Source organism: Octopus sinensis, unplaced genomic scaffold, assembly GCF_006345805.1.
Source record: "Octopus sinensis unplaced genomic scaffold, ASM634580v1 Contig18417, whole genome shotgun sequence".
NCBI classification, from domain to species: domain Eukaryota; kingdom Metazoa; phylum Mollusca; class Cephalopoda; order Octopoda; family Octopodidae; genus Octopus; species Octopus sinensis.
In genome coordinates this window covers 1-23,624 of record NW_021835820.1, presented here as the reverse complement: position 1 = coordinate 23,624, position 23,624 = coordinate 1, and the positions used below count along the sequence as shown (strand labels likewise).

Sequence of the window (23,624 nt, the reverse complement as noted above, 5' to 3'; positions counted from 1 at the left end):
ACCATCGAAGAAAAAGTAATGATTGTGCACTATTCTGACTGAAACGTAACGTGACAAAATTTAAAGTCATTACGTTAATATTAATGAGTTAGAATCGTCCGATCATCAATTATCATAAATAGATTGTTTTATTACAATCAGATAATTTAGTTAGTATTACTCACGATCCTCGGGAGGTGGACTGGCTATTGCAACGGTTCTCGATCGCCGTTATCCGGGGGAACAGTTTGGCGATCCGCCAGGCCTCTGGCCTTCCCTTCGATTAATCGATATTAAATGATAGATTAAAATTTGGAAAAAATATTTTGACATTATGTTTAGAATTATCCTTGAAAATTAACATAATTAGTGATGGCGATTAGATAAAACTGAAAAGTGAATAAGCTGACTTTGCAAAACTGACTAACATTTTGGTTTTTTTGAGCTTCAATAAAACTCTAAATTTTGATTCCATAGAAAAAACTATTTAAATTGAAAAACTTTTCATTCTTTACTAACGATTCAGATAGCTGCTGTTTTCATAATTATGATAATTAATTGGATTCTCGTCATAATACAATTTACAAACTAATTGATAAATCAGTCAGCTGTTGACAGGCAATGATTTATAAGGTCAATGTAATAGGCCATATTAAAGCAATTAATTAAATGCAATTTAATCCTGTCTAGAAATAAATCTTTTTTATCTTTGGAAAATATGCATTTTATGAACCCTTAAAGATGCAGTGACGTTCCGTTAAGATGGTCTCATTATCTGAACTTGATTCTTGTAGCATTTGACTCAATTTTTTAGATTAAAAAAATTCCTTTATGATCTAAATATTTTTTTATTTACTTGAACTTTAAAATTTCAGATTTTTGTTAGTTTTATTCTTCGGCGTGATATTAAAGATTTTATCTTTTTATAATCCGTCTGTACACTCATTTATAATCCGAACCTTTATTGACCTTATTATTTTTTTGATAACAAGTGTTGTACTTCTGTTGTTGATCCTTGTTAATTCTGACAAATATTATTGTTGCAATTATGTATATAAATTTTCACACTAAAAATAGACAAATATGAAACACAATGTTTTGATTGGGTGTACGGGAAGTGTGGCCAGTACCAAGATTCCTCATCTTGTAGAACAATTGATGGTTAAAGTTCAATCATATTTCCAGAAAATTGCAAACGTAAAACTTGTTGTTACAGAACACGCGTTGCACTTTTTTTCGAAAGATTCTGTGAAATGCCCAGTCTATCAAGACAGTGACGAATGGGTTGACTATCATTTTTGATACGGCAGAGGTGGGAAAAGATGGGGGACACTATTCTACATATTGATATCAGGAATTGGGCTACTCTCTTCTTGATTGCTCCACTCGATGCCAACAGTCTCTCAAAAATTAGTCACGGCCTCTGCGACAATTTACTTGTAGATTAGTATAGTCAGTCCAGACCTCCATTGCTCGTTGTTGGCCTCCTGATAAGCCACTTCTCTTTGCGCCCGCCATGAACACGACAATGTGGGACCATCCAGCCACTTCCGAGGCTTTGGGAAAACTGCGGAATTGGGGATATGAGCTTATCCCCTGTATATATAAGCATTTGGCTTGTGGGGATACTGGTTAGACTTAGTTTTCATCTTCTCCAGGATTTGGGGCAATGGCTGAGGTGGATGACATTTGTAAACAAGTCTCGACTTTTCTTGAACGATGAATTTTCTAAAATTTCTTTTAGCATTTTAGTTTTTCTTTAAAAAGATTTGATTTTTATTCATCCTCACTTTACTATAGTTTTAAGGTCAGCTTCTATTGACTGTTTACGTTGAATATCTCATAATTGATTGATAATGACTAAATAAAAAACGAATTTTTTTCAACAATTCCAAACAAGATCGATTTGCAATCCGAACCTTAATGAGAGTAAAAACTAATTTACAACTTTATCTCTCAAGGAATAATTGTATTTATGCCAATTCTTCTATTTATCTTTTTTTAGTATTCATCTGATTTATCTCAAAATCAAAGGATCCGTCTGCCATCCATTCTCGCCATTAGTTAAATAAACACCGTTTATGTATTCGATCATCGTTAACTGATTTTTACAAGAATATGTATATTTTCTTGAAAAACTATAATCTAAGATTGTTCAGACTGCTGTAAATTTGTTGAATCTTAAACTTTCCCAGACAATTCGGATTTCGAAATTTTTCAATTCTGTCCTATTATTGTCAGATTTAGAATCCGGGGACTCGATATTTCTAGAAACTAAAATAATTATAATCATAAAATTGACAATATAAGTCAAAAACAAATAGGATCCATTTGTATCCTCAGTTAACTCTTTAGACCTTTTCAGATCGATGAGGCAATTTAGCATCGCTCATTCGGAATAGAGGCATAAACATGATTAAACGCACAATCCCTAATTTGTCACTTTGTTATGGAATGTCTTAAGTCATATAGCGATGCATTAACATTCTCCGAATATCCTTATTTCTAGGTCAATTAAAAAAATCAAATTTTAATTTGAGATCAAATAGTAAACTACGAACCATTTTGTCAAAACAGGCCATGTTACCAATAACTTGCTACAAAATTATTCATGTTGCAAAAAATAAGAAGTTTTTATTGAGATTGAGAATTTATAAAGCAAAATATTCTTATATTTATTGAAGAATTTTGTTCTTCATAAATTAACAAAGTTGACTTAACTTACAGCTTACCAGTAATACAGGTCCTCAGAGAATTGAGAGAGTATTTGAAGATCTAGTAAATTATTCTATTGGTTTTGACACTTTACTACGCATTCAACGTCCAAAAATCCCTGAATAACTTCCAAAATATTTACGGTTACATCAATAATTGTTTGTGATTCAACTTGTTACTGACATTGATAGGAAAATTTCCACGAAAATTAACGACCAGAGAGAGGCGACTGGGTTCCCTAGCGAATTCGGGTCGCTGAGCTCGGGGAAACTGCCGTTGAATACCCAGCGGGGGTCGTTGAGCTGACTTGTAGGCTCTCGACTATCCTTTCAACGACGTCAAAAATAAGACCATCGGACGTGAGTCACTTAAAACTTTTATTAAAAATCTGGGCTGCGAAATATTTCCGGTATCCTCGTGAAATTCGATGAGAAATGAGGAAATGGATTTAGTGACTTGTGTATTGAAATGGATTGGTACTGTTGCATTTCATCCTGCACGAAAATAGCCTCTAAATGAATTAATGAAAATTTTTATGAATATTAAATCAAAAATTTAAATAATGGAACAATGCCGAATTTGTAAATTTTATTCTAATTTTTTTTAAAAAAAATTTGAATTTTTTACCGGCTTGTGGAGACGAATGATACAGTTGTCATGCGAAAATTTGCAAAACTGAAGGACTATGAACTTCCCCGTACTGAAATGAAGTCAGTATCCTTCCTTCAAGAGGTTGGAATTTTCAAAAATGAAAAATTTTTTTTTTTTTTTTTTTTTTTTTTTTTTTATTTTGGAATTTATATGTAATTGACAAATAGTTATTAACTAACTAAATTTCCGGCCTCGTAAATGGAAACACAGTTTCCACGTACTATGGCCAAGGAAATCCTTTCGAAAAGCCACTTGGACTCGCGTGGGTCTCCCCGTTTATGGGAGATCATGCGGCCAAGCTTTTTTAGAAAGGAAAGAGACTTTTCGCCGATGACCCCGGAAGTCTCGACGGCGATGGGAGTGAACAGATACCGTTCAGAGAGCTCCTTGTACTTTCCAATCTTCATCTTCTCGGCTTTGCGAGAGACTGAGCCAGCCTCGACAGCTGAAGAAGGAAGGTTGAGCTCCGAGAAAGTGTCTGAACACGTCGCATCCCATAACAGAGACTTGCCGAACTCAAACGGGAAAAATTGTATAATAAAAATAAATTGGTGAAATACATTGAAGAGGCTATCTCTATATAAAACGAAAAGCCTCCTCATCAATAAGCTGTTTCTTAAATATTTCTTAGGAGTTAGTCAATCCAGGGTATTGCTGGATTCCAGAATTTAATAATGTACTAGTAGAAAAAGACAGCATTGAACAAGAAATTCTAACAATGTCTCACAATTTATTTACCCGCGACAAAATATGACCAAAATGTTGAAATTGGAAAATGCAAAGATACCCCGGCTGGGAGTCGAACCCAGAACCTTTCGCGTGTAAGGCGAACGTGATAACCGCTACACCACCGAGGCTTTTATTTTATTTTCGTACATTGTAATAAAACCTCTATCACTTAAATAGATGACATTACTCATTCCATGTTCCAACTGTCCGAAATGAGTATAATCTGTTTTGTCAGTACATGAAGGTGATTCTCTTAGAGTACTCTCCTGACTACATTTCATCGTACTCACTTGGCTTGAATTCGATCAGACCGCAGTAGTAATCAAGCAAAGAAATAGCATACTCATTCAACGAATAGAATTAGTTTTCCGCAATGAGGCGATTTGCATAATATTGACGCCAACTCCACAATTTCTCGTTTTTTTGATCAAGACAAAATACTTGTATTGTTGCTTTTCCTTTAAGACGTTCACTGGATCACCACACACAAAGGTCACCGATTTTTGTAGTCAAGATCCATTTAATGAAACCTTCCAGAGCTTTGCCCACTCTACTCAGCTGGACTAACAGAAAAAATATATAAACAAGAACTAGCTATCATAAACGTATTTAGAATACGCAATTTTATCAAATTACTAGCTCAGCAGTTCGCTTCGCTCACTGCGAGCTAGCTCCTGCGGAGGCCCTGCTCGCTACGCTCGCAGTTTCCTTAAATAACTATAAATTTATGTAGATATATAAATGCGACCTGCTTTGATATAACCTTATTCTAAGGCCTGTGGATAAACGATGTTTGCAGTCCGTCCATCCTTGGCAAATATAAATAAATTTTTTTCTACCTACCCTTGAGCACCCCACATACAGCTGGCCATGTGAAAAGCACTCGTTCTCTAAAAATAAGCCTACTACCTTTAAAGACTGTCCCTGGGCTTGTTTATTGTCATAGCAAAACTTATCTTCAGCGGAAATGTAGTCTCTTAAATCTATCGCAGGCCTTTCATGGTCCATAATAACGTCGACCGATTTATATATTCTTTCTCTGCCAGGGATTTTCATTAATAAATCTAAATTTATATTAAGTACCTCATCATTAAGTGGAGCTAATATAGCTCGTTCACGCAGCCAGTCGAAATTCACGTAGTGTTCAGATAGTTCGGAATAGACGGCATTCAATAATTCTTCTGCTGTTTCTACGAAAATACATAATTCTTCCGGTAGCCTAATTTTCTGGTCGTGCATTTCTGAAGTGATTGCCCCATTTCCAATATCTAGAAGGATTTGTGGGAATATGCTATTAACGCCTTGTAAATGTGCATGTACATTTACATCTAAGCTTACCTTTTTCACGTGTGTCCACAAATATGACGATTTGAGGCAGGCATTCAATTCATCCGCAGGCGTCCCTCTTGAATAATTGGCAGCGTCTGTCTAAAATCACCTGCCAATACAACTAATGCTCCCCCAAACAAATGGTCGCTACAATTCTTGATATCTATATATGTTCGGTCAACTGCTTGAATGCGCCTTTATGAGCCATCGTACATTCATCCCAAACAAATAACCTAGAATGCATAATTCTATTACCCGTAGTTGAGTCTAACAGCAGTCCTGACCTTGTTCAGCTGTTGTCTAAGTTCCCTCACCATTTAAGCACATCTTCCCTCGTTTCTCTTTTTTGTTATATGGTTCATATTCTCTTGTTTGTTAACATTCTCAGATCTCTCTTTATAGGACTTTCTTATGATTTTGTAAACGCGAATCAGTAATTTATATTAAATTTTCTACGTAAATTTATTTAGTGAAATTTATGTAAAGTGTATTATCCAATCAAAGCCATTATACTTAATTGCCTCTATGTTTAAAGGAATTGAAAACTTTAGCATAATCGAACTTGTCTGTTTCGGTAAAGAAAAATGATAATCAGCTTCATCTTTGTAGTATTATAAGGAAAAAAATTAAAGCCTGTTAAATCAAGGAGATTAAATATAGGCAAATTGAAATTTACATGACTAATTTAAATTTTATTTGCCTCTATCTTTTAAGAAATCTAAACAGTAGCATAATCGAATTTGTCAGTTTCGGCAGTTAAAAAGAATCAATTATGTAAATCTCTAATAATTTTTGCTTTTTCCTTTTAGTGGTTTTCAAAATCTGATTAATTGCACAGTCTATTCATGGTCGATAACAATTAGAGCTTTTATTTTATTTTTTAACGAAAAATTTAACAAAAAAGAATTTATGTCATCGAAAAAAGATAGCTAAGCTAATTAATGGCCTCACGAGGCTTGAAGGTTGTGGAGGACCTCATCATGTGAGTCGAGGACTTTCTTGTCGTTATTTTAACAAAAACGCAAAAATATTTTTTTTAATTTTTGGCTTGAAGGTTTTGGGGGACCACATCATGTGAGTCGAGGACTTTCTTGTTGTCATTTAACAAAAACGCAGAAAATAATTTTTTTTAATTTTTTGGCTTGAAGGTTTTGAGGGACCACATCATGTGAGTCGAGGACTTTCTTGTTGTTCATTTTAACAAAAACGCAGAAAATAATTTTTTTTAATTTTTGGCTTGAAGGTTTTGAGGGACCACATCATGTGAGTCGAGGACTTTCTTGTTGTTCATTTTAACAAAAACGCAGAAAATAATTTTTTTTAATTTTTGGCTTGAAGGTTTTGGGGGACCACATCATGTGAGTCGAGGACTTTCTTGTTGTTTATTTTAACAAAAACGCAGAAAATAATTTTTTTAATTTTTTGGCTTGAAAGTTTTGGGGGACCACATCATGTGAGTCGAGGACTTTCTTGTTGTTCATTTTAACAAAAACGCAGAAAATAATTTTTTTAATTTTTTACCTTGAAGGTTTTGGGGGACCACATCATGTGAGTCGAGGACTTTCTTGTTGCTCATTTTAACAAAAACGCAGAAAATAATTTTTTTAATTTTTTACCTTGAAGGTTTGGGGGACCACATCATGTGAGTCGAGGACTTTCTTGTTGTTCATTTTAACAAAAACGCAGAAAATATTTTTTTTAATTTTTTAGCTTGAAGGTTTTGGGGGGGACCACATCATGTGAGTCGAGGACTTTCTTGTTGTTCATTTTAACAAAAACGCGAGAAAATAATTTTTTTTAATTTTTGGCTTGAAGGTTTTGGGGGACCACATCATGTGAGTCGAGGACTTTCTTGTTGTTCATTTTAACAAAAACGCAGAAAATAATTTTTTTAATTTTTTAGCTTGAAGGTTTTGGGGGACCACATCATGTGAGTCGAGGACTTTCTTGTTGTTCATTTTAACAAAAACGCAGAAAATAATTTTTTTTAATTTTTGGCTTGAAGGTTTTGGGGGACCACATCATGTGAGTCGAGGATTTCTTGTTGTTCATTTTAACAAAAACGCAGAAAATAATTTTTTTTATTTTTGGCTTGAAGGTTTGGGGGACCACATCATGTGAGTCGAGGACTTTCTTGTTGGTCATTTTAACAAAAACGCAGAAAGAAAATAATTTTTTTTATTTTTTAGCTTGAAGGTTTTGGGGGACCACATCATGTGAGTCGAGGACTTTCTTGTTGTTCATTTTAACAAAAACGCAGAAAATAATTTTTTTAATTTTTTGGCTTGAAGGTTTTGGGGGACCACATCATGTGAGTCGAGGACTTTCTTGTTGTTCATTTAACAAAAACGCAGAAAATAATTTTTTTAATTTTTTGGCTTGAAGGTTTTGGGGGACCACATCATGTGAGTCGAGGACTTTCTTGTTGTTCATCAGGAAGGTTCTTAGAGGATATCAACCTTTTATTGTGCCTCATTATCGAATAACTACAAAAGGGAAGGTTTTGACAATTTGATCTGGTTTGTAACAATTTGAATGTGGGTGTGCACAGACAGACAGACAGACACACAGACAGACAGACAGACACACACCATACCATTTTATATTAAGATGTCATTTGTTAGTAGGTAAAAATAATTATGTGAAGAGATATGACATTGTTGTCCGCAGATTAGCCAATGGTGGCTGCCATTTTGCATTTTTATTTAATTTCGAAACTCTGTCGGTCCAAGTTTGTCAGATTTCTTTCCACTTCTGCTTTTCAGTTCAAGAAACAGAGCTGCTTAAAAGTTAAAATTTAAACCTAAATTATCTCTAGGCTGGAGGGAAATGCTGCGTGAATATTCCTCCAAGTCGATTCCTAAGAGTTTCCTTATTTCCAATGAAATAAACTTAACTAAATGTTATCAAAAAACTTTGATCAGATTCCAATCTCTGATTCCAATTTTGGGTAAATTTGAGGCGTGCATGTGAATTAGTTTTCGGCCATTTATGTAGTTATTCTCAAAGCATTCCTTTCGATTAATCAAGCATTGATTACTGCCAACTCAGGGTGGCCAAGTTCTGTTTTGACCCAGTCTCCCACCTGCTTGATAGACCAGTCAATGCAATCTGGTACACTAACTAATCGTGCTGAGACATTACAATAAATATAAGCTTTGTCTTGGAACAGTTTTCTGACTATTTTATATAGTTAATTATTTTAAATAAAATAAGTGTCTCTTTGTGAGTCAATGTCCGCAATAAACCATTCAACGAAATATTTTTAGAATACAGAGAAATAATAAACAAATTAAAAAGTAGATAAATAAAATAAATTCTAGACGATCATCAAAAAGAGCAAACAACAGCGACCTCATAAAAAAATGTCTGCCCTAATAAAGTCCTTCCACAACCAGGGAGAATTCGACGATGACTGTGCCGCATTTCTCCACTACCTAAGCCACGAGTAGTCCAATTTATCATAAATTAGTTTTCAGGCAGCCTGTTCTAAGGAAGTATTGTCCGACCCGACAGATCTTATAGAAGCAGCCAGGAAATACATATCCCACGACACGTACTGCAGAATGAATCGTTTCATAACATTCGGAGAGGATCTGGAGAACGCAATACAGTGCTACAATCAGTGCATTCAAGTTGATTTTGTCATCATTCGGCAGATCTTCATTGCGGCCAAAAAAGCCTAAAAGTATTTCAATTCAGTTTGGAAATCGGGCACTATTTGATGGTACTATATTACATTTTATTAGAAAATTTGCCACTTTCCGGATGCTCTGAATCATCTGTACAAAGCATTGGAATACTCGGAGAGTGTATTCTAGTATATAACCCAGTCAGTGGTTGTCGAACAGATATTTGTAAAGCAGTTGATAATAGAGTGCCATGTGGATATCAGTTGTGTGCTGACTGACCCAATTAGACGAATTCGAGAGTGCTTTCGACGTGGTTAATTGTTTTTGAGTTCGAGGGAGTGTCGAACAAAGCATTGCTGTACCCTCTCTGTGGAGTACTCGTCCAGTTGGAAATATCGAGAGTGCTCCTCCTCTGCATTGTGAATGTATTCAGTAGGCTAATTGGCCAGAATTGCTCTATTCCTGTGTGGGAGAAGGATTGTGCGATTTTTGGTAAATATTGTGGGAGGACAGTCGAGGAGGACCTATCGAGAGGACCCGAAGGTTGTGTTCTGAATATGTTTGACAGATAAACTCGTGTCGACTGAGGTTGTACCAGTATTTGAAGACTCTTTTGGTAGAGGAGATGGGAGATTGGTAGGTGGCCGTGGCTGATTTGTCTGTCGATGATGTCAAACAGGTCGAGGAGTTGTTTGGACCTGATTTAACGCGCACTCATTCTTACTGTTTTCTGTACTCAAGGAGAAGATGCACAACAGATTAGTCCACGTTATTAAAAAACCAAGAAATTAACCTTTTTATTTTAATTTACTTATTTATTAAATAAATTATATTTTAATTGTGGTTTCTTGTGTGTCACTAGGAATGGACTATGCCTCGCTAAACTTTTGTATCATCACTCTACTGTGGGTTCTCTTTCTAATCATTTCGTCCATTTTCCTGAAGAATCTCGCTAGAAGCTGTACGTTATGTCCCCTAATGTGTTTAGAATGATAATGATTCTACTCGCCATTACTGCGATATGTTGCTACATTCAGTACAATCAGTTTTAATTAACGAATTTAGTTGGTTGGTCACGTGGCTAATACAGCTGAACCCACTTGTGGCACCTCAACTGTCAAAACTCCATTTATATGCAATCAAAAGAGGGTGGAGATGATCTTGTTTTACTGTCTTAATTAAATTATTAACTACAACTCTTTTTAACTATAAAATACTAATTTTAAAACCATTCAAAGGTCCACCAACATTTAGTAATATTTGTCACCACAATAATCAATATGAGTTTTACCTTTTAATATAATTTAAAACTTTTTAAAATTAAAACTTTAAATTTTATAAAAACATTATTCACGTGTGAAAAATGAAGCTGGACAATCAGTCTATGCAATGTCTGCGCGTCGCAAAAGTATTCAAGGAGAACCGCAAGGAAATAAATCACATGGACTTACAAAAAACGGGGAGATTCTCATCACAAGCGGAGATGATGACAAATTTCAATCTACGACTGCAACAACGGAATGTATTCCTCCACAAAACTCTCCCAGATTCCAGAGACTTTTAAACAGCAAGAAATATGGGGTGTCTCTAATCCAATACACTCACGCGGAGAATACGGTCATCCACGCATCCACCAAACTGGACGGTCCTCCCCCTCCATCAATTCATAGACAGTGTTCGGTACCTCTCACTCCACAATAATCAGTATATTCGCTATTTTAGTGGACATAGTGATCGGTAGGGAGAATATTGTTTATTTTAGAGTGACCTGTCTCCAGATGTCCCCACTTGATGATCTCTTTCTTTCCGCCTCCCTCGACAAGACTGTGAGGATTTGGGATCTCAAGTCTCCGAATTGCCAGGTTTGAGTGTTTGGGGAAAGTAGGGAATGCTGACTGTCCCTGACTTCCCCGTGGCCGCGATCGACCCCGAAGGACTCATATTCACGGTGGGATATCGGTCTACACTCAAATTTTATGATTTGCGATCGTATGACAAGGTTTGTTTGATTTGTTCATTTGGAGGGTCCTTTCCTCACTTCGGACATCAAGGAGACCCCCGAGTGGACGGGCATTAAATTCAGTCCCGACGGGAAAAATATTTTGGTCTCCACTTCCGGGTGCTGTCATTTCCTTGTGGATGCATTCCACGGGACCTTCAAACACGCATTTGAGGCATTTCTATTTGGTTACTCGTTCAGGGATTTACCAACAATCATTCAAAAATTGAAGCAGATTTCACCCCGGACTCGCAGTATGTGATTTCTGGTTCTACTGACGGTGGATTGCATTCCTGGAACGTCGAGTCGGGGGTCAGGACTTGTCAAATCAAGTCGACTTTGCCTAACGAGTGTGTTCGTCTTGTCCGCTTTAACCCCAAAATGATGCTCTTGGCTGCTGCTTCTCTACAACTTGTTGTTTTCTTTTTTCATTTTTAGGGATTTTATCTTTCGTATTTAGAAGATGAGTGACTTGTTGGAATATTTGAAACAAAGTTTTTCGCTTTTTTGAGTGTGCGGGTAGTGACGAAACGAATTAAAGAAACAATATTTATAAAGATTAAATATTTAAGACGGTTTTATTTTATTGCTCCACGATTTTTTTGGAGAGTCTTTGTCGCCGTCGAGTTCGTTGACGTCGTTTTTAGGGGAAAATAGCTTTTTTATTTTAGACAAATAGTTTTTTGTATTTGTTCCTATAAAATGATATTATTTGTGTACTTTTATCGATGTCATCTTCTGACAAAATAGTTTCGTCCTTTTCAGTAACTGGTTGACATTGCGTGATGTGACTTTTCTCAGAATTCATTTGGTGATTCTGATCGAACAGTTCTATCAACCTCTTAATTATATGTTTTATAAAACAACGTGACATTACATCATTTGCTCACATTTAGCGAAATAATTCTGAAGGATCAATTATTAGTAGAATATAAAGAATTATTGACTTGACTTTATAATATGCGTAATTAGATGCTTATGTACTTTATTAAATGAGAGTTTCTTGATACATTTTGTTATAGAAATTGCACTTTCTAAAAGTTATTTTACGTGTTTTCTAGAAGAGTGGGGAATTGTATTCCTTGATCATCTCGAAAGTTAACAATTTTCATTTTGTCATGTGATTTCTAAATGGGTAAGAACATTTTTAACCTATGATGAACAGATTATGCTCTCTGAGATTCAATTTAGAACCTGCGTTCCCCAAAAAGAAATCAAATATAATTTCTGTTAAGTAAATATCGGAGATTTCATAAACACTGAATTGTTAATAACGTTGATCCTTGAAAAATACTGTCAAAATTATTTTTACTTTATTTGGAAGGAATTTTGTAAACATATAAATTGAACTTTAAGGCAAGTTTGTTACATAGTTGAATATTTCCATTCTAATTAAGAAAATGGAAAAGGCTTCTTGGCCATTCAACAGGACCAACTGTTAAAAGACCAAGACCTTAGCAACCAAAAGCACATCACCCCGATTTAATTATTCACGAAAATTGTTCCCCGCCCGTCCCGCACTTGCGTTGGTTCCAGAATCCAATATCGGGAAAAGCTGAGAAAGATCTTGAGGATTGTTGGAATCGCATAATTAATTACCCTAATTAACTGTTGGCGATTCTTGGGTTAAATGATAATAATTTTCATTCTAAATCAAAACAACGACTTGATCATTGACTTTGACGGGTCACTATTTATTTTGTGTTCTCTTAACACACAATTCGTCCAGATGCTCTCTCCATCCTGCAATATGATGTCCGATTAGATATACTCAATTACTTCAGTCCAATCCTCGTGTTTGAATTCCGTACTTAACTTTTTATGTTCCGTTCTTCACTCCTCTCCATGTTAATTTTGTAACATTGTCGTCCCTTCTAGAGGTTTTTATTGACTCACAGATTCTGAGCCTCTTTTCTAGCACTTTTGCATTATCTTGTATTTGCCTAGCAGTTCTAAGGAACTCTTTTTTCTTAGATTTTCGGTATCCATGCTTTTATCGTAGTTTCACTTTTAGTTCTTATCTTGCGTCGGGCTACCTTCACTTTCGAACTCCTTTTTGAGTTTTGCCACTTGATTAATTGTATCCACTCATTTTCCTCAAAAATTGAGAGGTTTTCGAAAGCACACCGAGCAAAATAAATTATATTCGTGACCTCAATTATACTTTCTAAATGGTTTGATCAGAAATATTCATGAATCGCCGCATTTATTCCGATTAAAATCACCCTCTTAATTTGCGCTTTTTTGTGGGTTTCTTTGCATTTTTGGAGTCATTTGGACAATCCGTGTTCCAAGCATCCACCTTATTATAACATATCCTAAATATCGAAACTTCTGCTTTTTGAAACCCTTTTCTAGAATCCAATTCACTTCTGAGCATCTCCTCTTGGTTGCAGCCTTGCTATTAACATGTTCCCTTTTAATTGAAACTTTGAACTATTAGGGGCCATATTCTAAAAAAGTTCTTTTTATTTACCTGATTCATCGTTGTCTGCAAGCACATGAGGCTAGCGAGTTAGTCCGGATTGCTTATACTTTTGGTTCTCTTTACCAAAGAGAACTTGGTTGTATTTATGTTTGGTTTTTTAGAGTTTCCACAGGTAAGTTAACAGGAATGGAATCATTGCCTTTAGTTGACACCAACATGCTTCCACCACAAGAAAATAATGATCCACACTTCCTAATATTCGACATCTTTCATTCTAAATGCGACTCCAAGAGTCAACAATCCGAAATTGACAGGTTTTAATAATTACGGCAAGAGAAGATAGCAAAACAATACTAGTCGTCTTAAATGATCTTTTAGATATTTCAATGAATTTTGCAGCTCTCGAAATAAAGAAAATTCGACGGTATTTTACGTTGTCGAAAAAGATTTGAATAAATGGTTGCTGGTAGAGGTGGTATTCCTGGGATTGCGCCTGGACTGCCCTTTTACGTCAGAAAATGGCTTTTGTAATCTTATATACAAATTATATGTTTGATTTCTCGCCAATATTAAATCTAAAACTGTTAAAGATTCTAAATTTAAATATATTAATTTCAATAAATAATTTTTTCCTATTTTAAAAAATAAACACATAAATTTTCCAACGTGTAGTTGAGACTTTTATTGAGTTATTTTCTTTATTGAGTTGTCGAGAAAATCCGACTGTCATGCTTAAGCATTATTTTTACACTCACTTTTTACATTTATTACTTATAAATCTTTACAGTAGTCTTTGACCTTGTTCAGCCAAATCCCCTATTAAGTGAGTTTTTCAAAATTCGATTCAAAAAGATCTCCTCTTCTGCATTCTCAATATTTTGTCACTTTTTATTGTGTCCCTTTGTTATTATACATATGGATTATTATTTTTTGATTTTTTGATTGCAGTAAAATTGAATAAAATACACAATTTTATAATCATAAATGTTTTTGTATAAAAGGCATCGCTTATTCATAAATATATAGATTGCTGATTATCGCATCTGTCATCCTCTTAGGAATTATTCTTTATTTTCAGAATATTGTCGTCCTCGGAAGAACTGACAGTCATCGACATGTCATATTTTGTATGATTTTAACATCAAAAAACAATTATAAAACCCGAGGACGTGCAGTCTTGGATACGTGGGGAAAAAGATGTGACAAGACATTTTATTTTGTCGGAAAAGTCATAGCGAACGAGTCCTTCATAACCTCGCTGAATATCAACGATGACTACGAACATCTCCCTTCAAAAACATACGGCGGACTGAAATATATCGAAGCCAAATTTCACGACGAATATGACTGGATTGTCAAAGCAGACGACGATACATATATTATTGTGAACAATCTTCGCCAATTCCTCGTTTCTGAAGATCACAGTCGCCCTGTTTCATTTGGACTCAAATTCTACAAATATTTCCCCAATGGATATTTCAGTGGGGGAGCCTCCTATATTTTGAGTAGAGAGGCTGTCAAGAAAGTGATTTCTGCCAATAAGGCAGAGGTAGTGGCTTAAATATACTCCCAGGTGAAGGAATGCAGCGCCAAGACAGGCATGGAAGACGTGGAAATGGGTCGTTGTTTAAATCGTCTTGAAATTGACATTAAATCCGACGAATCCCAGTTGCCTCGGTTTTCTTCATTTAATCTGATCGACACGTTTTCAAAAAATACACCGGATTGGTATAAACAATTTCGAGAGTTGGACAAACACCCAGTTCGTCTGCTTTATTTTACTTATGCAGGAGCGCAATGGTGTGAGTCGGCATTTGATATCTCTCCACTACATCACCCCCAATTCCATGAGGACTATCGACTATTTATTAAATAATGTGAGCATTCGGAAGTAGTTTATCGACGTTGGCATTACTTTATTTCTCGATAAGTCTTAATAAAATCTTAAGAGCTTCTTAATAGTCAATATAATGTTAAGTGATTTATATTCGTCGAACTATATCATGATTGTTGGTGTCTTGCATTAGTTTAGCGATTCTGTTGGACTGATATACGTGATAATATTTGTTATACATTTGTTTTATTTATTTTGGATCTTGGCACGTTTCGGGAAAATGGTTCGGAAAGAATGGCTTCGAAATGAAATGCCTCTTGGGCGGTGGGAAGGCAGCCAATGATGTGCTTAAGTTGTGCATTCTGTTATTTATTCTTATCGACAAACAATTGATTCGCGACATCTGTGCTTGAAGAACTTTATTCTGTTATCTGCTTCCGAAGATCTCGAAATGTTATAATTTTAAACTACTTTAACGTGGCAATAATGTCTTTATTTGGTTCATTTGGTATCCCTGTGTTTTCTAAATATAACTTTTATAGTTACTCATAGTTGCTTAGCAAGCTAATTTTATTCATAAAAAAAATTTTCATTTTAATTTTTAAATCATAATCAAAAAATCCGAGGTACAAAAAATCAATAGCCATAGTTTATTCCTCCTTAACAAGAAAAATGGTATTTTGTTACGAGGAAATAGGTTGAGCACTCATTGTTAATAAATTCTCGCATCGAGATAGGTCTCGTAAAGGCATTGGTCTCAGTCATGTTTCCCTTTTGATTGAAGTGAGGTGGTCTTATGTGACATTAGCAACCAGGCCTCTATGGGCAGCCTGTGCGTTACGTGTTACTATGGCAAATAGTTAACAAATTAATGCTACGAACTTTAAAAATTAATAAATAGACATTTAATTGCTATTTTTTTAACGAGACATCAACACCGATTTTTTATCATCATTTGAAAATTTTACATAAACATGAATTTCGTTGAACAGTATTTTTAGTATTTCGCAAGTATCGGAATATTTGGATTCAAATTTATTCAACATTAAAGCTGGATTCGTCCCATAATCCTTTGTAATCCAAGCCTTATTTATCATCACTACAAATCGGATGTATTTCAAAATTAAAGAAAATGTTTTTTCGGACGATTCTAAGATTACTTAAAATATGTCACTTTCTACGCATTCGATTATCGGCAACAGATTTGTTCCTAAAATTCCTGATAATGCTTGAATAGGGTATCTGAAAATGAGGGCATCGTTATATTTTAGCAATGGACTGAATATTCAAGAATTAAGACTCATTCATTTACATTAGGATACTTCAATTGATTAAAGAGCTCAACTATTTCCTACAAAATAATATATTGTCGTAATTTTTGAATTCTGTCCCATTGTCCAATTGTAGAATTTGACAGGAATCATTGAGATAAAAAGGGACTCGAATTTTTTTGAAACCTCGACTTCTGACTTATTCATTAGTGCCCTAGCAAAAGCAAAACTAGGATAATTATAATCATAAAACAGATAACGGATAGAATCCATTTGGATCCTCCGTTAACGTTTTTAAACCTTTTCAGATAAATAAAGTCATTTTGAAACCACTCATTCGGTGCAGAAGCAAAAATATGATTCGTTTTGTAAAATCTTTTTCGAATCATTTTCAAGCTAATGAATCTCATCAAGTAGGACAAAAATATGTTGAGTGCTAACTAATAGTATTCATTTTTGTATCATAAATAGATACAAGACATTAACATTTTTAGAGAACAGGGACAATAGTCAATTCAAACCAACGGCCATTCAACAGAAGGACAGTCGATGTAATCGTCAAAGTCCAAAAAGTCATGAAAAGATTGATTATCAATAATATTAAGCCACACATTCTCAATTTCGTCAGAAAAATCCTCGCTAAAATAAGCAGAGAAGTATACCCAACACTCTTGAGCAGCTCACCGTTCGGTTTCAAGTCATATATACCCACTTGCAAGTTTCTAGTGAATCTTACCTGGAATATAGAAAATTCCATTACCTGGACATACAGACTTATATTTAGTTTCTTCATTAGTTTAAGCGAGGATGGGAGTATTCTGATAATATATAATTGAATATTACATTCGAGGATCAGAAAAACTAATCTTTTCATAATATCCAGTTATTTGGTAGTCGTTGTCATCACAAAATTGCTCCAACTTGTATTAATAATATATATTTAACTTTTTTCAAACACATTTCCATAGTCGGGGACAATGTCAAATTGAGATGTAAAACGGGGACACTCCCAATGACCGTTTCGGGGGAATTCTTTTTTGATATAAGAAATCCGTTTATGTCATTTTTTGTAAATTTAGCCACGTGAGTGCATATATTTGTCCAGTTGAATGAACAAAAGTTATAATCACCTAACATGCTATCGTGTTTATTACTTTAAAAATATTTTAGGATTAAATTTACTAATATTTTTATTTTACTTACTTCTATCTTGCAGGTCTGAAAAGTTTGGACGCAATTATTCATGGAACAACTACCGACTGATCCTCTTCCCGACTGAATGCAAGCACTATTGCACGGGATTTGCACCACATGTGGATCATCTTAGAAAACTACATCGCTATTGAAAAATCAACGATCAGATGTGTCTTACAGGTCAAACTAAACCAACATAAGCCCTGAGCTTCTAAAATATGGACCAAAAAACGACACAAATGCAAAAATCCTATATGACATTTTTTGATACCAACACCGATCTAGGACTTGGAAATGGACAATTAATACTCATACAAAACCGAACAAATCAAAAGGATCAGTAGAAAATCTTTGCCCGATAATACTTTTGAATTCGATACGCAAGGTGCTGGCAAACACGGATAAAGGGAGTGACAGATCTATCAAAATGGGTACTGAAAAGGGAGGTCTACGGCATTGGAGCCACAGATGTCGCTGGGCAACGACCGTGTTGGGAATAGATCTCTCCAGAGCTTTCTAACAGACCAAAGCTGATGAATGTGCTTAAGCAAATAAATTGACGGTTAGGATAATCAGACTACTACTTGAGAACAAAGACTATTTTCTATGACAGAAAGAGCAACTTCCCGCAGTTTCAAAACAACGATTGGGACACTCCAGGGTGACTCCATTCAATCTGCACTCCGCGACCTCCCTAAATGCTATATAGGAGACATAGAAGAGGCATCTTATGATGTGGATTTTGTGTCCGCACTCCAACACCTACTAGAAAATGCACCTGCGAAGCTTGGAAAATGGTTTCAAAACCGAAACTACGGAAATGAGAAGACAAGTCGATATTACTCATGAAAGATCTGATCCTACTGTCAACGCTGGGACATGAGGAAGTTCTCTCAACGAAGTATTGAAACTGGATTCGTTCCATAGAAGGCAACTAAGAAGCTTAGTAGGAATTGAGAGGTCACGAAGAATATCAACCACTGGTATTTACAACAAGTGTTCATTTAGGTATCAAAAATCGATGTCACATACTTGAAGAATTGATTAAATCATTAAATGTTAATCCAATAAAGCAACAAAGGACAAGAATAAGTAGCAAATGAAAAAAGTAGCATAATTAGTACTAATGATTAGTTAAAGGCGTTTCGATTAACTGCCACTTGTGTTATGAAGGACGAATGGTTAGCATAAATGTCCATTCCAGGCACAAAGTCCATCCATTGGACACCCACTGCGTCATCCCCTGACAAATGCGTCATCCTCTATCACAACCATGATGGAGATTCAGCTGGGCGATAGGAGAGTTCCACTCGTCCGCATGATAGTTCACGGCCACTGTCTCTATCCAAGAATTGTCCGTGTTTCTGGGGTCATCCACATATCCTCGATAAATCTGGGTATCAGTGCTTTGGTAAAATATGCCTCCACCCCATTCTGGAGTGACTCTTCGATAACTTTGTGGTTCATTTCAATGTTGGCAGCCTCCTCACAAAACTCTCGTTTTAAAGTGCAGGAAACTTGTTCGCCAGGATCGACCATTCCCTTAAATAGTTAATTAAGTGGAACCCCAGGGAGAGCCCAGGCCCCGCAGTCTCTCCTAATGATTGCCACGAATTGTAGAATGGGGAGACCCGAGTCATTATCAACAAGTACTTCATAATTCGAATCCCTTTTCCATCTGACTAAATGTTTAATATTTCCCGATTGGAACCGTGTCACGATTGGGTCGGCAGCATGATTTGGTCCCCATCTCCCCAGTCTTCCCCTCCCTACCAATCCTGTCCTCCCAACCGGATTACTACCACTACTACACACAATTTACAGAGGAATGTTATTTTCGGTCACATCAAAAGGACCCATATGACTAACTCGGTTAATTGACTTTTCTAGTGTGTTGAATACTATATTGGAAGTATCTCTGTGTTTTTATGACCACAAGAATAACTCTGTGTCGGCCCAGGGAGGATTGTCCTCCAATATGTGGGGGGATGTGTAGTATGGAGGATTGTACTCCGGCAATGACACATTCCATTGAGCTGTAGCCCTGTCCAATGGAAAGCGAGAAATAAGTGAGCCCGGATATCGACAAGTGAGGCAGCGATAATGCATAGCAATAATTGTATACTTGACAATAAGTAATTTTATTAGAAATTATTGTGATTACTATTAATAATTAAATTTGTATTAGTCATCGTGAGGCATAGACGGAATATCCCTTATGAAGAATGAGCCCCCTCGAAGGAATGATGGCGCTGTGTCGCATGAGGACTTTGATCCCCCAATTACTTTTGGCCACCGGGAGATTACCCTCCAATTCACCAACAACCAGCGGAACTAATCATAATAAAGCAAACATTACATTTCGGGTCGTGATGAGTCAATATTTTAATATTATTATTTTTGCAAAAAGTAGTCAGTTCGGCAGGAATGACACAACAGTCATCAAAGTTGGATTGGACTACGCAGGGCTTGACTGCAGCACGTTCGAACAACTGAACGAGCAAAGCAAAGTCCATATCAGCAACCCCCAACGAGTTGGCCACACCACACAACTCAAGTTCTCTCCAATGTGCCATGAATGTTTCACTGATCACATTTTTATCCCCCGAATATGAGAGAATGACCCTGTTGAGGCACCCCACTCCGAGAACCCCCCTCACTGCAATATCAACGAGGAATACATCTATTCAATTCTCCACTCAAAATGGCCTCAGTTTCCAGCTCGTTGACGAATAATTTAACTGACTGTTTATTTTAGTGTGTACCAGTTATTTCCATATCTCGGGGGTGGTCATCACTGAGGACATACCCATCTCCCAAATAAAGGGTCTCTTCGCTCTATAAACAACAAAATGGTCATTTACGGAAAAAGGATCAATCATGTCTAAATGTGTACGAATGGAGGACAGCAGAGAGTCGGTGACCTGATTTATTTAGCAGTGGATGCCCACCTCCTCTATAAACATGTTTACTTTGTTGGTCTTGTGATAGTTTCTCTTTATTATGTTGACTCCATCGATTGTTAACTTTGAAAAGTTTTCATTTATAAAACACTGAGTGTCCATAACCGCATCAACCAGTTCACATTCCATTAATAGTAATTTTATTTCACTTTTAATAACTAAAAATATATTTTTTGCCCTACAAATAACTTTTTGTTACGGCCTACAAAATCTGGTCAATTCAATCAACCTTTTAGTTTTAAAAATAAACTAATTTTCAGTCAATAAATAACTCATCCAAATAAATCTATATTTAAAAACAATATTAAAAATGTGTGATTAAAGGATAGGCGCATTCCCCGAAAGCAATTCGACAAACTAGAATAAAGAAATGAGTGCAACCTTCGTGCAAATGGGCATCCTGGCCAGGGCTCCGATCAGGGGGACTCGGGAAACATATCCCAGCACCACGGGGAAAAACCCTCTACAAAATACGTCCGAAAATACCTCAACAACATGACCAGGCCGTACAATTCGATTACAATTCCAATCAATTTCCAATTTAAAAAAATACAAAAAATTCCGAATAGAAATGCAGCTGTGGATGTAAGTTTATTTCGTTGGAAAAAGAATCGGAAGGATCCTTCGAATCCAATAATCAAAACAATCCCCGAAACAATCAACACCTGTAATGTGACTAAACATTGCTCTAAACATTTCCCATGGTGAGAAGGCCTCGATTGAGAAACAAAAAAAGGCCCAAAGAGAGTGAAATCAGTCCAAAACTCACCAGCCAGATTCCTATTTCTGAAAAGTATTATTTAAAATAAAGTTGATGATTTATAAGTATTCTTTTTTGTAATACTTTGAGTGTCACTTAAACCAAGCATTTCGGAAGGACGTAATTCAAATTTAATAAAATTAATTAATGTTTATTATATAAAAAAATATTATATTTCTCACCATTTAACCAAAAATTAATATACTATGATTCTGTCTCGAAGGCACCCAATGCTAAAAAAGTACGACCTGCTTGCACGGAAAACAAACCTATTCTGTCCCCACTAGGGATTCCTGCACTTTACGTTCAGGCTCAATTTTTTAGATTAAAAATTCCTTTACGTTCCCGAATTGTATTGGAGTATAGGCAGAACAAATATTGACGCACTTTGACAGCTGTTGGAATGTATTCGTATTGACGTTCTCATTGTTCCGTTTTGTGAATAAAATCAACTGGACTTTTGTTAGTTTCCATGGAATATTCAAACTTGATCATTCATGCTAGGTTTCGTCGTGTAGAGCTCTCTTGAGGCTTTATTTGTAATGACCTTGAATATTAAGATTTATTTTGTTAAAAAGAAATGATCAATTATTTAAAAATTAATATAAAACATAATTTTCAAGTCACTTATGATCATCTTGAAAATTCCATTTATTCCTTAACTTAAAAATGTGTCTTCCTTCAAGGATTCCAACGAAGCTCGAAAATTGGGATTTTTTGCTTCAGGAACAAGTTCAATTTCATTTGTCAGCTAAAATAAAAATATCAGCCAAACCAAGGAAGGGTGGAAGATTTTATTCCCCAACAACTCCAAAACCACCGTTCCCACTCCCCAGACGTCAATCTGTCGATATTCAAAAAACATAACCTTTTTAGAAAAATGAGGATATCATTTTTCCAGATTTCCGGAGCAATTGGAGGATATTCATCACAGCAAATTACTTGTTTTTACTATTATTATTATAGCACTTTTCACGAAAGCCACAATGTTTATAGCCCCGCATGTGCAACACAGTGAGATTCGGACCCAGGAACTTAGGAAAGCTACCAAGTATGTCAAAGATAATACTTGAAATCGACGCAGCGAATGATCTTCAATGTTCCCTTTTCGCTTTGAGATATTTGAATGCCAAACGAGCAATTTTTCGAAATGAGTTGCACTCCAATCAATGATGCTTCGAAGTGAACAGACATTACTTTGCCTTTCTGACTTCGAAGAGGTCAGAAAAGTCAGAGTCTGGTCACCTGTTGTCGAGGATATCTTGACTGTGTTGTCATTCAACTAAAATTCTCTGAATTGAAAATAACGTGAATTTTGCTCGCTGAAGAAGGTGATAACTCTCTGCCGTTTCAAACACAACACTCTAAAAATGTGATAAGATGATCAGACCAGGGAGACTGGGGTCACTTTGCAAATTGACCTTCTCATTTCCGTGAGTGCCTTGGTATGTAAAAATCAAAAATCACATATATCGAGCACACGTCCATGATGTAGTTCCGAAGAAAGTTCTCTACTATCTGGGCGAACTAAAACTAGATATATCCACATTACCAAATTGTTGAAAATTGAGCAATCCGCAATTTCCAAATCACCACTGAACCGAGTCAGTACCATAATGTTCCTTAAAAGGGAAGACAATTTCCTAAAATGAATTGACAAAGTTAACTTCTCCGAAGGTCTGTATTCAACGATGAGACTCAAGTGAGACTCGATTTTACGGAACTCGCCAATAATGCAGAATAGTACTACGAGAGTGGATGCACTCCAATATTTATCATTTCGACCACTCACAGCCCGGTCCTTGACCAAAGCAACTGAGATAATCCCAAACAAAAACCCAATTCCTTCTTATCCTTAGTAGAAAAGTCCTCTCCGAGAGCGTAGGCAAAAGTTAGCACATTTATAGGGTTTACTATGTCGTACTGGTCCTCACTCAGAGCCTGGGCTGTCTCGTACCTGCATATTCAGGGAATTTGTCACCATTTTTTGCATAGAAGAGCGTGGTCCGTGTTTTCGGATTTGAGGTATTTATTATTCAGTCCACGTGCAAGAAGAGTGTAAATTTCAGGAGATTGACGAATTGGGCATGTCTTTAAAGCCTAACTATCAAACCACCGGGTTTTACATTCTTGAGAATAT

General features: G+C 35.9%; 1 non-coding gene and 1 pseudogene across 1 annotated transcript; both read right to left on the bottom strand.

Moving 5' to 3' along the window:
- Nucleotides 1-4,129: 4,129 nt before the first annotated feature.
- On the bottom strand, nucleotides 4,130-4,202 carry Trnav-uac. Its single transcript has one exon. It is a non-coding gene; the product is annotated as a tRNA-Val (tRNA).
- Nucleotides 4,203-19,016: 14,814 nt separating this feature from the next.
- Nucleotides 19,017-19,870, bottom strand: LOC115231400 (annotated as a pseudogene).
- Between the last annotated feature and the right edge of the window lie 3,754 nt (nucleotides 19,871-23,624).